Here is a 13,130-nt window from a genome sequence, read left to right as displayed (position 1 = left end):
ATCCTGGCTGAAGAGGGGTGAAACCCCGAAACCGGTCCTAGGATGCTTGAATCCGGTCCAGGGAAGACATGGCTTGTCAGTTCGGGCTGGGCAGTTCCCATGCGGCACAGGGTCAAGACTGATTTGCATATGGCCATGTCTGAACTGGGGTGGCGTGGTGAGCAAAATAATGATGGATTAAACCCAGATCTGTGACTGGGGGTGAATGTTTTGCCAATGTGCAAGAAATGTATTGTACTGCTGCAGTTGCAGTGCCGCGTCATTGCAAATAGCCATGCTGGGTATTGTGGTACCAGCTATTTGGTACTGTTACCTGCTGCGCAACATTTTTTGTGTGGGGTGGTTTAATGGAACAGTGGTCCCACAAACATCCCTCATGGACCTGTGTGGCAGGTGTGCCCACCCTGCCAGCTTAAAATTCTGAACTCAGAGACCGATAGATCGATACATAGATAGACGGACGGACGGACGGACAGATGGACAGACGGACAGACAGACAGACAGACAGACGGACAGACAGACAGACAGACAGACAGACAGACAGACAGACTGACTGACTGTGACTGACTGACTGACTGATAAAAGTAATTCATTCCTATTTTGTGTTATTTCAATTTACTGTCAACATTGTTTTCTATGGGAGTTTATTTTAGGCCTGGGCCAAATGCGTGGAGTTCCATTTTATGGAATTCTGCCGTGTTGCAAAAAAACTTGGTGAAATTCTGGAGAATTCCATGAACGGGAGGAAATAGGCACGTCATGCTTCTGGTGCTGTAATTTAGCACCAGGAGCTCGGTGTGTGCTGAAAAATCAGCACGAACAGCACCATGTGGTACGCCAAAGGAAGCAGCTTCTCAAGTTGATTTTGCAGCTGACGGTGAGATGTTGCGACCACCCATGTTGGAGAATTCTCTCTGGGTACCCTCCTAGTGACCGTAAAAACATACTAGGTGATGTCAATACTCACTCGTGCTTGCCAAGTCACCCTTTGCACGTTGCGAATAAAAATAAACTCCACCACGCTGTGGTTGGCAAAATTTGTCCTGAACTGTGTAGCCAGCATTCTCATGTTTCTACCAGCGAAACACAATATATCACCCACCCCTAGTTTATTGCAGTATAAATAGTTGGCTATGAGTGGTGCTAGACTTTTTTCAAGGCTATGCTGGGGTACATTTTGGACTGTTTTCAAACTTTAAGGGCTGCAGGCCCATCAGAAATACATTTTATGAATTGGAATGGTCTTACACTTTTGTGGGCGCTATTTGTGCATTAACAACTCCTTAATTTTCCCTTAACCTCTCCCATTTTTGAGTAACTGTTCCCCATTTTCCCACCACTCACTTTGGTTTTTCCCCACACTTACAACAAAGTAGTATACTTAAATGTACAAACATCTCCACACAGAAAAGGTAGGGGAGGCACAGGTCTACTACAGTAAGTTTGTGAATTTTATTTTACAAAACATGAGTAATACTACTGCAGTACTACTTTTCATTCTTTATAAGCTACAAAATGTACCCCGTTATTAGGGACCCATGGCCACTATTGCAATCGGTTTGTGGAATTTACTGCTTGATAATGCAAGAACCAACGGTCAGCTCCTTCTGTTTCGGAAAGTGCTAAACTTCTCACCTGTTTTAGGAGCTAGCACTGTCTTGGCTCCTCGTTGACATATGTACATTTTCAAACATTCACCCTGAACCTGTTTACCAATTCATTGACATATTTTTCAGTGATTCACAGAACGCAATAACCTTAAGTTGAAAGTAAGAAATGCACGTACTTTTGACCTTTTATCTGTCATTGGACATTGCCATAATTGTCAAGGATGTTGAAAATCGGTTGTTAGCATTGCCATTTTAGGAATATATATGTAAACAGTGCTATAACAGAAGCTTGTTTCTTTACAGCTATTTGACTAAAGCATGCTTTACTTGTTAGCAACTCTTAATCACTTTTTTTTACATACTTTGTATATTGAAATCAATAATTGTTACTAGCTCACCGACTAGTTATTAGTAACCGGACGAGCTCACAAGGCCTCTGAAAGGTGTCTTTCATTTTTAGGTTTAATGTGGCTCTTGCACTGTGCATGGCAAACATAATGTAAGTTATGAGTACTTTAAGGGGTTTTGAGTCAACTCCTTAAAGCATTAGCTTCATTTGCTCCAGAACAATCAGCCATTGCCTTGCTTCATTGTCATCACATCAGTCCACAGGAAAAGGCCAGCAGGCGGGCAACTACAGCCAAATTTCGGGAGGGGGGCTGAAAAATTTTTTGGGGGGGCTAATTCTTTCAGCCATAGGCAGAGTGGCTCTAAGAAGGGGTGAAAACACAACAAAAGCCTCATTAACCCTTTTGGTGCTCATGATGGAATGGTTCCGTCATGAGAACCGGTGCTCCATTGCTCATGACGGAACCATTCCGTCATGAGGACAGGGGCAGGAAATCCCTCTGCTGTAAACAGAGCCTGTGTAAATTGTGCCTCGGGAGGTGGGGAAGATCTTCCCCAACCTCCTGAGGACAATCCCTGGTTTTCAAAGTAATGACGTTCACGCAAATGGCGCGCCGGTGTCATTACATTGAAAATGAAACTGAAACTGAGTTTCAGTGTTCCAGTGCTCGTGGGGCTATCTCAGCCCCCCGAGCACCAAAACACTTGGGAGAGGTATCGTCTCCCCTTTCCAATGGTACCCTTCCCTAGTGGATCCCTGCTTCGGGATCACCCCAGGAGGGCGATCCCCAAGCAGTGATCCACCCACTAGCGCCAGGGAGGGGGGAGCGGCCCCTTGGGCAAGGGCCTTTACTCCCCCCCATTGTGTGTTGTGCATATCAGTCTTTTTGCCCACCCTTGGGGGCAGATGGGGCTAGAGAGCCCACTAGCACCAGGGATTTTTTTACTTAGGGTGGGGGTTGCCCAAAAAAGGCATGCCAATGCCCCCACCCCCTCACAAAAATTACAGTTGTTCTGCCCCCCTGGGGGGCAGATGGGGACAGTAGCCCCCCATCTACCCCCCCGGGGGGGCAAGAAGCCCACTAGATGCCAGGGATTTCTTTCAGGCAAAAGGAAACTAGGGTGGGGAATGCCCAAAACGGGGATACCAATGCCCCCCACCCTACCAAAATTGCAGCCTTTCTGCCCCCTGGGGCAGATGCGGGCAGCAGACCCCAATCTGCCCCACTGGGGGGGCAAATAGCCCACTAGACGCCAGGGATTTATTTTGGGCAATTGAAATTAGGGTGGGGGCTGCCCAAAACGGGCAGGTCAATGCCTCCACCCCCCAAAAAATGTTTTTATTTCTGCCCACCCTGGGGTGCAGATGGGGGCAGTAGCCCCTAATCTGCCACCCCGGGGGGGGCAGAAAGCCCACAATATGCAAGGGATTTTTTTGGGCAATTTTACTTAGGGTGGGGGCTGCCCAAAACGGGCATGCCAATGCCTCCACCCACCCATCAAAATTATAGACTTTTTGCCCCCTGGGAGGCAGATGGGGGCATTAGCCCCTAATCTGCCCTCCCGGGGGGGGCAAGAAGCCCACTAGATACCAGGGATTTATTTTGGGCAATTGAAATTAGGGTGGGGGCTGCCCAAAACAGGCATGTCAATGCCCCCACCCACCGAAAAAAACTACAGTCTTTCTGCCCCCCCTGGAGGGCAGATGGGGGCAGTAGACCCTAATCTGCCTCCCCGGGAGGGCAGAAAGCCCACTAGATGCCAGGGATTTTTTTGGGCAATTTTACTTAGGGTGGGGGCTGCCCAAAACAGGCATGCCAATGCCTCCAACCCCCACCAAAATTACAGCCTTTTTGCCCCCTGGGGGGGCAGATGGGGAGAGTAGCCCCTAATATGCTCCCCGGGGGGGCAAAAAGCCAACTAGACACCAGGGATTTATTTTGGCCAATTGAAATTAGGGTTGGGGCTCCCCAAAACAGGCATGTCAATGCCCCCACCCCCCAAACAAAATTACAGTGTTTCTGCCCACCCTGGATGGCAGATGGGGGCAGTAGCCCCAGGCAGAAAGCCCACAAGAAACCATGGATTATTTTTTTGTATTCATGTAGGGGTGGGGGCTGCCCAAAATGGGCATGACAATACCCCCCCCCAGAGAAATTCCAGTCTTTCTTCCTCCCCAGGGGGGCAGATGGGGGCAGTGGCCCCTCAGAAAGCTTACTAGGCGATTATGCCGGCTTTTTTTATGCATGGGGGTGGGGGCTGCACAGAATGGGCATCCCAATGCCCCAACCCCCAAATAAATAGCCACAGTCTTTCTGCCCCCCTTGGGCCATATCGGGGCAAACTCCCCTCCCCCCTGATTCCTCCCCAGGGCAGCAGAAAGCCCACAAGGCACAGACTTATTTTTAGCAATGTGCCTACCTGTGGATTTATGGCCCTAGCGCAGCCAGCACATAGGGAAACCTAGCAAAATGTCCAGTTTTTAAAACTAGACACCCAAGGAAATCCAGAATGGGGTGACTTGCCTGGCTCTGCCCAGGTTCTGTTACCCAGAATCCCTTGCAAACCTCAAAAATGTGTCCAAAAAACCCACATTTTCCTCACATTTCTATGATGGAAAGTTCTGAAATCTGTGTGGATCCACAAACTTCCACCAAGCCCGCATTCCCCAACGTCTTCCGAGAAAAATGGTACCTCACTTGTGTTGGTGGGTCAACTAGTCACGACAGGCAAGGGCCCAAAACCTATTGAGGCGACTTCAAAATGACCGATCCCAAAACAAGCTGGTTTTGCAAGGGGAGGGTCCCATGAGTTTTTGGCCCTGGGCTCGGCGGCCATCTAGGGAAACCTACCAAACCCACACATTTCTGAAAACTAGACACCCTGGGGAGTCCAGCAAGGTATGGCTTGCGTGGGTCCCCCAACATTTCCCTACCCAGAATCCCCCGCAAACCTCAAATTTAAATGAAAAAATCACTTTTTTCTCAAATTTCTGTGTGGTAAAGTTCTGAAATCTGCTTGTATCCATAAATTTCCTTCTACACAGCATTCCCCCAGGTCTCCCGATGCAAATGGTACCTCACTCACATGGGTGGGTCAAGTACCCGCAACAGGCAAGCGTCCAAAACCTAATGAGGCGACATCAAAATTACCTATCTCAAACCAACATGGTTCTCAAGGGGGGTCCCGTGAGTTTTTGGCCCTGGGCTCAGTGGCCATCTAGGGAAACCTACCAAACCCATACATTTCTGAAAACTAGACACCTGGGGGATTCCAGGGAGGTATGACTTGCGTGGATCCCCCAACGTTTTCTTACACAGAATCCCCTGCAAACCTCAAATTTAGCTGAAAAAAATCACTTTTTTCACACATTTTTGTTTGGGAAAGTTGTGGCATCACCGGGCTGACAAACATTTCTTAACACCCAGTGTTCCCCCAGATCTCCCAATAAAATGGTGCCTCACTCGGGTGGTAGGCCCAAGTACCCGCGACAAGGCAGCCTAAAACGTATTGAGGTGACATCAAAATTGCCCATCACAAAACAACCTGGTTTTGCAAGGGGGTCACCTGGGTTTTTGGCCCCGTGCTCGGCGGCCAGCTAGTTTGCAGAGTAAGAAAACGTTGGGGGGCCATACTTCCCTGGAATCCCCCGGGTGTCTAGTTTGTGAAAATGTGGTGTGTCCACATTGTGTTTTGGGCCGTTTCCTGTCGCGGGCACTAGGCCTACCCACACAAGTGAGGTACCATTGTTCTCAGAAGACTTTGGGGAATGCGGGGTGGGTGGAATTTTGTGGATCCATGGAGATTCCAGAACTTTCCACCATAGAAATTTGAGGAAAATGTGGTATTTTTGGACACATTTTGAGGTTTGCAAGGGATTCTGGGTAACAGAACCTGGGGAGAGCCAGTCAAGTCACCCCATCCTGGGTTCCCCTGGGTGTCTACTTTTCAAAAATGTATAGGTTTGCTAGGTTTCCCTAGGTGCCAGCAGAGCTAGGGTTCAAAATCTACAGCTAGGGAGTTTGTAAAAAAAGGGTCATTTTTCACTGTGAAAATGTGGTGTGTCCACGTTGCGTTTTGGGACTTTTCCTGTTGCGAGCACTAGGCCTACCCACACAAGTGAGGTACAGTTTTTCTCGGAAGACTTTGGGGAACGCGGCGTGTGTGGAACTTTGTGGGTCCACGCAGATTCCAGAACTTTCCACCGCAGAAATGTGAGGAAAATGTGTGTTTTTTTACAGATTATGAGGTTTGCAAGGGATTCTGGGTAACAGAACCTGGTGAGACCCAGTCAAGACACCCCATCCTAGATTCCCCTGGGTGTCTAGTTTAAAAAATGTATAGGTTTTCTAGGTTTCACTTGGTGCCGGCAGAGCTAGGATTCAAAATCTACAGCTAGGCACTTTGCAAAAAAAGGGTCATTTTTCACTGTGAAAATATGCTGTGTCCATGTTGCGTTTTGGGCCGTTTCCTATTGCGGGCACTAGGCCTACCCACACAAGTGAGGTACTATTTTTCTCTGAATTCTTTGGGGAACGCGGGGTGGGTGGAATTTTGTGGATCCACGCAGATTCCAGAACTTTCCACCACAGAAATGTGAGGAAAATGTGTTTTGTTTGCCAAATTTTGAGGTTTGCAAGGGATTCTGGGTAACGGAACATGGTGAGAGCCAGTCTAGTCCCCACATCCTGGATTACCCTGGGTGTCTAGTTTTAAAAAATGCATAGGTTTGCTAGGTTTCCGTAGGTGCCGGCAGAGCTAGGGTTAAAAATCTACAGCAAGGCACTTTGCAAAAAAAGGGTCAGTTTTCACTGTGAAAATGTGGTGTGTCCACGTTGCGTTTGGGCCATTTTCTGTCGCGGGCACTAGGCCTACCCACACAAGTGAGGGACCGTTTTTCTTGGAAGACTTCGGGAAATGTGGGGTGGGTAGAATTTTGTGGATCCACGCAGATTCTAGAACTTTCCACCACAGAAATGTGAGGAAAATGTGGTTTTTTTGGACACATTTTCAGGTTTGCGAGGGAGTCTGGGTAACAGAACCTGGTGAGAGCCACACAAGTCACCCCATCCTGAATTCCCCTGGGTGTCTACTTTTCAAAAATGTATAGGTTTGCTAGGTTGCCCTAAGTGCCAGCAGAGCTTGGGTTCAAAATCTACAGGAGGCACTTTGCAAAAAAAGGGTTCGTTTTCACTGTAAAAATAAGTGTGTCCACGTTGCATTTTGGACTGTTTCCTTTCGCAGGCACTAGGCCTACCTACACAAGTGAGGTACCATTTTTATCGGGAGACTTAGGGTAATACAGGATTGTAGAGCAACTGTTATTACCTATTGACTTTTGATGCATTTCTGCCTTCCAAATGAAAGACAATATGTAAAAAAGAAGGCATTTTGAAAAATGACCTATAAGTCTCATGCTAGTATGAGTACTCACAATTTTGGAAATGTGCAAATATCTACTGTTTCTAAACTCTATTTTGTTCCAATTTCAGAAATACATAGGTGTCTTTCATACCGATTTTTCCATGTATATATTTTCCCAAATTAATTGCTATATACCCGGAACATAATGAAAAACCATTGCAAGACCCTGCTCAGTTATTAGCTCTGTGTTCGTCGGGTTCTTGGTTAACCTACAAGTCCTATATATCCCCACAACCAGAAAGGTCTAGCAAATGTAATGGTATATTGCTGTCAAACAGCTGTCACAATTAGAAGAAGTTACAAGTGAAAACATTGGCACAAATGGCTATTTTTTCAACTAATTTTCAATTTTTCTTATAGTCAACGGTTAGTTTCTATAAAGAAACCTTGAAGGATCTACACAAACGACCCCTTGCTGAATTCAGAATTTTGTCTACTTTTCTAAAATGTATAGCTTTCCAGGATTCATTATTGCTTTCATACCCATTTCTACCATTAACTGGAAAGAGGTTGAAAGCACAAAAAATAGCAAAAATAGGCTATGTCCCAGAAAAATGCCAAAACTGTGTAAAACATGTAGGTTTTCTGCCAAACGTCTGCTTGTCCCTGAAAGCTGGAAAGATGGTGATTTCAGCAGCACAACCCCTTTTTTATACCATTTGCAGAGAAAAAAATAGATGCTTTCATCTGTAGCACTTTTTTCCCATTTTTACAAAAATAAACTAAATTTACCTGTATTTTGGCTAATTTCTGGGTCCCCTCCAGGGGAATCCACAAAACCTGGGTACCTTTCGAATCCCCATAATGTTGGAAAAAAAAGGACGAAAATTTGGCGTGGATACCTTATGTGGTTAAAAAGTTACAGGTGGCCTAAGCGCGAACTACCCCAAATAGCCAATAAAACGCTTAGCACAGGGGAAAAAGGCCTAGCAGCGAATGGTTTTTTAAAGACATGTGAAGTACTCGGGTGCGGCTGTAATTAGACGGTCGCCAGCCACAAAGCTGTCTCAGCCTGGGCTGACACACACAACGGGGGGCTGAAGCCCGGTGAGCCCAATGGGTGGTGCAGGCCTGCAGGCCAGTGCTTAGTTTTTTTCTGTTGGCTGTTTCAGTGGATCTTTCCACCTCCTTTCCAATTCCTGAGGGATTGTTTTAGCAGAGATGCGGTGCTAGTAGTGACAAAGGTATCTGAAAAAGCAATGGGCAGGAAAAAAGGTTTGCTTTATTTTGTGTGATATTCATTTTTCAGATACAGTTCTCTGCGCTCTCTCCCTAAATCATTAACAACCTTTTGCAAAGGACACTGCCAACGTCAACCCTCTTGGTTTTACCAATGCTTGTTTAATCCCGATTAAATTCTGAAGTGAATATGTTAGGCGTAAGCCTCGGTACAGTGTAGTTTGCGTACGCAGGGACTTTTCCTTGTGAGGCTTGTGTAATGTACGCTTGCCATTGCATACATTATTTATAATACATCAGGTATGTATACCTAATTTATTTGCCTTCGATTTGGATAAGCTATGCAGTGTATACCTGTGCTTAAGACTTGGTTCCGTTTTTGTTTTGTGACATATATTACACTTTTTAATACTATTCAACTACTAAAAACTGGACAGACTAGAGTGGACTTAATGACTTTTTACACTCCGCTCAGCCGGACAAAGGGGCATATCATCAAGCCCCGGAGATAAAATTATCGCCGCTTTAGCGTCCGTTTTCGGACGGAAAGCGGCAATAATTTTATCACCTAATCAGCAAGGTCACGCTTTCGCGTGAATCCTTGCATTATCGCCCTTTCCCCCAACGCCCATCTTTGCATGTCTAATGAGATGCAAAGTGGGCGTCCCTGCCCTGACATAACTGGAGAAATGTCGCTAGGAGACACTTCTCCAATTATCAATGGGCACGCTAACCTGCAGAGCGACAAGCAAAGTAGCGATAACCTCTGTTATCGCTACTTTCCTTACGCCTGCTTCAAGACTGACTTAGCCATGATATCCTATGGAAGGTGGATATCATGGCTAAGTATGCCTTGCCCTATCAGCAAGCTTTTGCCAAACCTTGTGCGATTATCGCTGTATTTCTAGCGATAATCGCAGAATTGGTAGCTTGCGCTCTGAATTTTATCGCTTTGGAGATAAGCGTTGCTGATAGCATGCTATGTCCGCGATAAAATTCAGAGTTGGCCAGCAATAATTATCCTCGCACTAAGAGCGCTGAGCGATAATTATCGCATGGCCTTGATGATATGCCCCCAGCATTGTTAATCAACAGTTTGATTACTTGTGTCAAAAGTGATGGAGTAAACGTTGTGTTCACATGCACTACCGAGGATATCACATCTATGAAAGTCACTCTACTAATTAATAATTGTCAGTCTTCAGCGAGCTGAGAGGCTGTGTTCAGAGAGTCCTGTTTCCTCTCTGACAGTTTCCAAAGCTGTGTCAGTGGTGAGCCGTCTGTGATCCACGCACAAAGTGTCGGCCAGATTTGTATGCTGTGTCTGCAGGCAAGGTTATTCTGCACTCTCCATTTGTACTCTCCCTCCTTTCAGCTTATCAAGAACCTCTATTTTAATTGGCACCAATTATTAGATGGCTTTGTTCTGTCGCCGAGTGCCTGACTTTGCATTGACATTCCTTCTCATTGGAATGGATCAGAGCGCGTCGCCTTCAGGACTGCCGCCTCTTCTGGCCTCGTCTCCAGTGGCACAAATCCACTGCGGTGACAGCCCTGGGAGGCGTGAAGAGTATTAGCAAACGGCGCGGCGTGTTATCAGTGGGAAGTTGTTCTTTGCTAATGAGGAATGCGTAGTCTCTGTGCAAATGTTTACCTGTGTGCCTCATGTCACGCCACAATGTTGGGGGCCGAAAAACACGACGCACAAAAATATTCCAATCTCCATAGGGACTATCACTATAGCTAGGGAGGCACAGCCATTATCGTGGTCTTCGATAATTAATTGTGGATGGAATATTTTTGCCAATCGATGCTTTGACCCCCCATCTTATGTCCCTGACCCTTCATGATTGTTTCTCTAGCATTTGTTCCAAATTGCGTCTTTTTCTTTCAGGTTATCCCTTCCCTTTCTTTGAAGATTGCTGAATGAGTACTTCATTCAGCTGTTTTTTTTTAAACACAAATGCTTTTGTTGTTTGCTGCTTTCGGTAGAACGTCTTTTTAGATAGGCGTGCTTATGCGCATGCGTGCACCATTCAGTCCGCGTGCTAAACTTAGCCGTGGTGATATTCTCTCTCTGCAATCTGTCATTAGTGGTGTTTAAGCTTTGGGAGGTCTCGTTTCCTATAATTGACAACAATGGTTTCCCTTCTAGTGGTTGTTGCTTACCTTTTCTGACAACCACTGAAAATGCCCACTTCTTTCTTTCTGATGGCTTTTACTGTGCGAGTAAGTGAACTGCTTGCTAACATATGGAGAGGCACGTAACAAGCGACTGTTGCTCAGTGGTGCCAGTCAGGTTTTATACTTGAATTATAACCACGGGGCATACCAGCAACAACCGGCGATAATTATCGCTAAGCGCACTTAGCGCTAGGATAATTATCGCCGGCTAATGTGGATTTTTATCGCTGAGATAGCGTGCTATTAGCAACGCTTATCTCAAAAGTGATACAAATCCTAGCGCTAACTGCCTAACGTGAGATTATCGCTGGAAACCCAGCGATAATCTCACGAAATGTGGTGTTAGCTTGTTGATAGGGCCCCACAAACTTAGCCATGATATCCACCTTCCATAGGATATCATGGCTAAGTCAGTCCTGAAGCAGGCATAAGGAAAGTAGCGAGAACAGGGGTTATCACTACTTTTCTTGCTTCATAGCGTGGGGCTTGATGAGAGGAGAAATGTCGCTTAGCAACATGTCTCCTGTCATATCAGGTCAGGAACGCCCACTTTGCATCTCATTAGAGATGCAAAGCTGGGCGATAAAAATTTGTGCGCTAATGCAAGGTTTCACGCGTTAGCGTGACCTTGCTAATTAGGCGATAAAATTATCGCCGCTTTTCGGCCAAAAACGGCTGCAAAAGCGGCGATAATTTTCTATCGCCGCCTTGTAAATATGCCCCCAAGTATTTAACGTATTGGTTCTTAGTTAAAGCAATATTTTGAACATTTAAAGATACATGGGAGTTCATTCACACAAGGTTTCAAGTTTAGCTGAATATTAGAGCATTTAAATATTACAGCAATATTAAAATGTATGTTTTTTTAGTGTTATTGTTGACATTTTTTCAACAATTTAGTCGACGCAAAGGATCTGCTAGAAGCATAAGAAAATACATTTATGTGTTTTTTGTATAATTGTTTTTAAAATTTTACACGGACACCCTTTTCAGGATCTCTTCTGCTAAAAAGATAATCTGTGAATTTATAGAGCCTCACTCAATGTAATGACGTCGGATATTTTTAACATTTAACGAAAGAAAACAAAACTAATTCCCAATTAGTGAGAAAATTCCTGATCCTCCATCCGAGGAGCACCACATAGGTCCTTGCAGGCCTATTCTGTTTGTTGTCAGTATCCGATTGTGTGGTCAAGGGCTAGTCTAAGGCAATTTAACATTTGTATCAGTAAATCTTGATGAGACCATGCAAACCAATATCGACCGAAAGTTCAACATTGATAATGCTCTATTCATAATAAAATATAGCAAAATACATAGGGCCTCATTTATGAAAAGTGACGCATTGCTGCCAGAAAACAGTGATGCGTCACTTTTTATTGCGCCCTCCTTGCGACACCAATGATGCGTCATATTTACAGTATGACGCATCATGGCGCAAGGAGTTACCGATACGTCAGAAATACTGACTTATCTGTAGGCGCAAAATTGATGCATTTCTTGGATTGTGTCACAAAAGTGACGCAACTCCAGCAATAGGTCATTACACATGGGCAAGTCCCATGTTAAATGTGCATGTGTCAGTCTTACGCCTTCTAAGAGGCAGGCGTAAGATATTGACGCATTTGCGTCCTAGAAGTGGCGCAGTGAAATCTCCCAGATTCCACTGCGTCACTTCTATGACCCTTTCTTGCGTGGGAATGCCCCCCTGGATACATTATACCTGGCGCAGGTATAATGTGGCGCAGGGGTTTACAAAGTGACGCATCTACCTAGATGCGTCACTTTGTAAATATGACGCAACATGGGGCATTTTTTACATTGCTGATGGGTCACAAAAAGTGACGCACCGGAGGCGTAAAAGTGAGGCAAAGGGCTCATAAATGAGGCTCATAGTTTAGTGAAAGGAGGAAATCATATGGTGTGAGAATGCAAACGAAATACATCATATGGTGTGAAGAAGCAAAAGAACAGCACATTTTGAAGTGATGAACGATTTTACAGTTAGAGGAGAATGTCAGCAGTTTCTGAAAGACATCTTATTCCAATGTCGAGCAGAAGTCGCCAAAATATTTTTCATGCCTAGTCGTAGTAACACATTAGATATGAGAGCCTGCTACTTATGTAAGCAGCACGTTCAAAAAGCATCTCCTCCTATGGTTAAAGCTACGTTATTTATTTATCACATTTTAAAGACTAATTTTCTATTTTTTCCATTTTCTCCTCTACAGACACGATTAAAGTTAATGCATTTTCTAATGTCAGGCCCAATTCTGTACTTCCCTATATGCACTTATGTCCTAGAAAATTTGGTCCTCAGTGTTTTAACAAGGATATTATGTTACCACAATATTCCCTACTCTATATTCTGGACTGTAACCTTGT

The sequence above is a fragment of the Triturus cristatus genome, chromosome 5_2 (genome assembly GCF_964204655.1).
Source record: "Triturus cristatus chromosome 5_2, aTriCri1.1, whole genome shotgun sequence".
In the NCBI taxonomy this organism is placed as follows: Eukaryota; Metazoa; Chordata; class Amphibia; order Caudata; family Salamandridae; genus Triturus; species Triturus cristatus.
This window is presented reverse-complemented; position numbering follows the sequence as displayed.